Source organism: Hydra vulgaris, chromosome 04 (genome assembly GCF_038396675.1).
Source record: "Hydra vulgaris chromosome 04, alternate assembly HydraT2T_AEP".
Classification (NCBI taxonomy): Eukaryota; Metazoa; Cnidaria; class Hydrozoa; order Anthoathecata; family Hydridae; genus Hydra; species Hydra vulgaris.
In genome coordinates this window covers 37,236,006-37,241,959 of record NC_088923.1, presented here as the reverse complement: position 1 = coordinate 37,241,959, position 5,954 = coordinate 37,236,006, and the positions used below count along the sequence as shown (strand labels likewise).

At 26.3% G+C, this 5,954-nt stretch overlaps 1 non-coding gene across 1 annotated transcript; it reads left to right on the top strand.

The window, feature by feature from the left end:
- Positions 1-1,154: 1,154 nt before the first annotated feature.
- On the top strand, positions 1,155-1,293 carry LOC124818894 (U4 spliceosomal RNA). Its single transcript, XR_010638323.1, has one exon. It is a non-coding gene; the product is annotated as a U4 spliceosomal RNA (small nuclear RNA).
- Positions 1,294-5,954: the final 4,661 nt, after the last annotated feature.

Here is a 5,954-nt window from a genome sequence, read left to right as displayed (position 1 = left end):
AACAATCGCGTATACATCTATAAAATTTAAAACTTTATATTAAAAAAAACAAATTTTTACTTTTTTGCTATACTATTATTATTTTGCTATAAATACGTAAGTAAGATTGAAAAAATTTCAAAATTTATTACGCTGAGGGAAGGCCTTATACCCCCGAAACAACACTGATGACAGCGCACTAAACCACTGAGGTATCAATGAAATGCGTTTAGGAGAAAAACGAACTTAATTATAAATCTCTTATAAGAACCTCTATGAATGCGGAATTGGTGCACACGTTAATTTTTTTGTTCTAAAAGCAATTTTTCAGAACGAATTATTGAATATATAAAAAATACAAGTCTAAATAAGGAATACGCATAGAAATGATCAGAGTGGAATAGATAAGTATAGAAATAATAGTAAAGTATGGTAATGGTAAAGACCCGTATTTTACGGGTCCGGAAAGTTATATATATGGGCAATAAAATTTAATTTTTAAATTTAACAATTAAACTTATATTGGGCAATCCCTAACCGCGATAATATTATTAGCTTATTAAATATATCTTTTTAAAAAGTTTATCAAAGATAATTTTGTTTTGTATTTTAGTGACGCAATTCGATCATCGCGGATATATTTAACAAATAATAATTAAAAAAAACTCGGAAGCGCAAACCAAATAAAGTTAAACAAATAAAAAAAATTTAAGACAAAAATAAAGTTTATAAATTATTATTTGAACTCAAATGTATCCTCATATATGTCAAATCTATTTAGTCATGCATCCTTACCAATAAAAAAGAAAATGAAAAAAGTTATGTTTAAATAATTATAAAAATGGGGTTTTCATATATAAAAGAGACTAATGTAGAAACTCTATACGATAAAGATTTAAAACAAGATTCTTTACATAATTCTTGAATTAATTTTTTTATTCAAACAAATAATTCTTAGAACAATTTTAGTTGCTGTTATGATTTTTTTTCTTATTTTAAATACTTTTTTAAAGAACATTCTTCTTATTCTTATTTCTTTATTTTACTTCGCGAATTTTGCACTCAGACAGCACAAGTATCAATTAACAAAGGAAAAAAAAAATTTAGTAAAAATAGTGCCCCACAAGTAACTCAAAATTAAACTAAATTGATTTTGTGCGCAACGATATTTTATTAGCTTTGCGCAGTGGCATTACCATAGACAATGAGGTTAAACCGAGTCGTGGTTATTGCTAGTTGAAAACTTTTCCCAATACCCCGCTAGACGACGTGAAATACCGTCGGCTAAGCAATTTTTAGCGGTCCACTTGTGGGCCTTTCAATCGTATATAAATAATCTCTTTACTCTACTGCTGAATAGGTAGTACCAAAAGCAGTAGTTTTAGAAATAGTAGGTAGTGCCCACTCGTACGTGCTTTATCCGGAACTTTTGGCAGCCATTGCAACCGAGGTAACGGTGAGAAAAGTCGCGAAACATTTTTTAAGAAATGTAAACGAAAGTGAATATAAATATTGAACTTATGTAAACTTCAAATTATGTAATGTTAAAACATACTTCTACAGCATTTATTTGCCGTTTCATAAATTTTGTCGGAGCACGTACTGCCACGATCGTGGCTCTACGTGCTCACGATTGTTGTTAAAAAAATTGAGAATATTTAAAAAGCACAAAATATATTGTCTCATCCAAGTGGAAAATTTGAAACTTTTATTTCAAATTCGCCAAAGCAAATTTTGATAATTTCTGTTTGCTGAAATTAGGTTATCTTCTTAGTTCTGCGTTTGTAGAGTTACGTACAAATATGGAAGTTTAAATCAAAAATCATCAAACCGCAAACATCAAATGTCAAGTCGTCTCGGGAGTATGCTTGTACCCGACAGAAAAAAAAACAAAAAAACAAGTTTCATTGGACAAAAAACAACAAAATTCACTGAAATAACTTTTATCAAATCATTAAAAAAGAATTGTTCTAAGTATATGCTACATAGTTTCAACCATTAGTAATTGTAATTATTCAACAAAAAGTTTATTAAAACTCGGTAATTAAAATAGAACCACTTTATTTTCGAAGCAAACTTTAGTTAAAGCTTCTTCATAACATGACATTTGAAAAAGAAAACTTTAAAAAAATCAAATTTTAAAAAATCAAAAAAAAATGTTTATTAAAATACTAAAACTTATTATCTCCATTTTATACTCCAAAACTTATTATATACTCCATTCATTTAATACGAAGTTTAATAAAAAAGTTGTTGTTTTTTCGTTGCCGCTATTTTCAATGTTTACGCCAAGAAAGTTTATTAAACCCCCTTGCTTTATGCTTGAATATTATTAGCAAACCATCAAAATACTGTATTTTTAAATTATAAAAAACGTACCTATTTGCGTCAACAAATAATGATTAAGCGTTTAAATACAATTTTGATGTTGTTTTCTTTTTGTTTACAAAACAAAAGATTACAAACATATTTCCGAAGCATTTCAAGTGTAAGTATAAACGTGTATATATATTTCAACCATATTTTTAACAATAGTTTTTTTATTTATTTCATTCACGTTAAAGCGTGTCCCCAGCAGCTCCTGTGGGTGCGACGGACATGCCTATATTATTTAAATGCGAGGCTTAATGGCCAGCACTATATCATTTAAACTTTTCAGAAAAATAAGCAACGAACATGTCCTGCAAAGCCCGGTGGCAATGATAGATGAGTATAATTTTTATAATTTATATATATATACATTTATATATATATATATATATATATATATATATATATATATATATATATATATATATATATATATATATATATATTATATATATATATATATGAAAAATAAAACCTTAAAATGTTACCATGTTGCAATACTAAAAATAACATTTTGTTATAATCATTTTGGTATATAAAGATTTTATTTTTTACAAATATATCCGTTTGGCGAACAAACTTTCTTTATAGACTTTAAAAAAATCGTTTAGCGAAAGAGCTCGTTTCGCAAGAGCGCCTTCCGTATGCGCTACTTTCGTATGTAGCAAAATAGTTTTGTTTCGTAATTCAACTTGCGAAAGGCTAAATTTCGAAAGCAACAATTTGCGAAATGAACATTGACGATTTTAAATGTTTCGTAATATTTGGTACGAAAAAAATAAATTTTTTACTCTCAATATCCTTCCGAAAAAATTTTATTTTTCCGGAATTATACGAAATCTTCCAGTTAACAATTCCGCAATGAACAATTTATTTTACTTTTATATAAAATGGTTTTAATGTATACATATATATTACGGTTTTTGTAAATATAGTACTCTTTTATTTTTAATTTTTTACTCTTTACTTGAATATAACTTTTTACATAAATAATGTTTTTAAAACTTTTCCTTGACTAGGGTTGCCAGATGTATGGCTTTTACGGAGGAGATTACCGCTGTATTCTCCTCCTGGAAAATAGATTACCAAACCTATTAAAATAAATTTTTTTACTTCTCTTTCGTAAAAACCGGACATCTGGCATCCTTATCCTTAACCAACCATAAACTGCTATATAATTTACTTTTATATTTTTCAATAAATAAATAAGTTGTAAAGTATACGTATATATTACGCCTCTTGTAAATGCGTGCTCTTTAATTTAATTATTTATTATTTTTTCAATTTTTCTTGTTTATTTGATTATAACTCTTAATATGAATATTTTTCTTAAAGTATTTCTTAAACGAATTAATATGTATTTTACATTTATAGTTTTCAATAAATAGTTTCTAAAGTATACATATATAATACGGTTATATATGTATACTTTAGAAACTATTTATTTTAGGTTAGAAGACAAAATAACGTCATCTACTTGCCCCGCCAGTGTTTTTATTTATATAGTTTTAAATTGTAAATATTATTAAACAACAACAACAACAACAACAACAACAACAACATAAAAAAGGCTACTAAGCAACACCACTTTTAAAACTTAGAAAAAACAGAATATAAATAAAAAAACTTTTAACATATTTTATGCACATATTTTATAAACTAAAAAGAGTTATTATATTACAAATGTAAACAAACTTATTGAAAAATGAATAACATTTGAAAATACATTTGTTTATTTTTTCACTTATCTCACGTTACGATATTGGGTTACCGGTAAAAGTAATAAAAAAAATACTTTTTGGGTAAATAACTTCCCTGGAAGCAGGTGCAGCACCATCTTCTCCAACAAATACATTTTCTACTTCATTAACTATAGTTTTCAAATGAAACATTAAATCATGTAAGCAAAGATGGTTGCCACTTTGTTTCATTCTAAAATTTGCTGTTGCAAGTGGGTCACAGGTATACAGTTGACAATATGTGAGGGAATATCTTGACGCTTTTTAACTGTGTCCTTTCAGTTATACAACTGAAAAAACACAAGAACTTGAATTTTTCATTGCGAATATTTTTAAAAGATGCAAAAACTATTTTTTTTCATTTTCGACTTTTATTTTTACCTTAAACTGCAAGTATAATATAATTTGAATTATTATATACCTTTATCTAGTTTAATACCTAAATATACAAACATACTTATGATAAATTAGGGGATGCCATGTCAAAATCGGAATTATAGTCATTAAACGCAATTTTTGTGACTTCATTATGGCTAAAGGCAATTATCTATTGCAATAGTAGGTATTTTTTATAAGGTAGACGAAAAGCCAATGCTCGTTTTTGAAAATAAAATTACTGGGTTTATAGTAAAAGTTTGTTTTCAAAAGAAAGCATTCTTAAGGTCACAAAAATTGGGGTATTGCAATTGTAAAAAAAGCAACATGGACTTAAACTTTTTTTTTTTTGATTGAGAGCCGCTAAGAATCAGACAAAGCTCATTAGTAAGCTTGTTCAAATTTGTTATCTTTTTAATATGCTACTCATACTAGAAGATGAAGCTAAAGTATTTATTTTTTGTTATTATAAAAACTGCTCTCAAGATATTGAACTAAAATTGACATATATTTTAAAATTATTGAACGAATTTGTTTAATAATTTTAAACTAATTTCAAACCTGAAATTGGAACAATGCCCCTTTTCATTGTGATTTCATTTTATTATAATAGCTAGTTAGAGACCTAAAAAAAGATAAAAACAAATTGCTTGTCTAAATATCATGTTTCAAAATTACGCAAAAGTTGATTTTTTCAATTCTCATCCAAAACCTTTGGTATTCTATAACTTTTTTATATTATAAATTTTAATTTAGTAGTGTACCTAAAAATATAAAAATACCCTAAGGGAAAATAATTTTTATGAGCTGTTTATAAATTACTTCATGCTGTACAAAAGAGAGAGTGAGGGGGGGGGGAGCGGGGCGGTTCAGATGTATAGATTTTATTTTTTTTAATATTTAGATACTTTACTAGATGAAAATTTATAATTAAAAAATATGGAATATAAAAGGTTTTTGTTAATATTGAAATTAAGAAAAAATCAATTTTTGCATACTTTTGAAACGTGATATTTAAACTAGCGTTCTACCTACCATATATATATATATATTTTTTTAATCTTTTTTTAGGTATAAGCAACAAAAAAGACATAAATTTTCTTAATGTTATTTATGTTTAGCAATAAATTATCCACCGGTGTAAATCTACATTTAACCATTATTACAAAATAAATGTTCATCAATCCAAATAAGGCAAATCAAAGCTTAATTCCATTTTCTAGATCTATTGCATCTAGAAAATGGAATTAAGTTCCCGTCAAAAAAAAAAAAGAAGATTTATTTCTATGTTAATACTGTTTAGTAATTTGATATGAAATCTGGCAAGTTTCTTTCTTCTTGGAAGTGCCTGCAATCTGGTAAGTTTCTTTCTTCTTGAAAGTGCCATTACAAAACATTTGAATGTTTTTTTTAACTATAAATATAATTATAAAATACAATAATAAAAAATATATAAAAAATTACACATTTTCAATATAATATATTATTCTT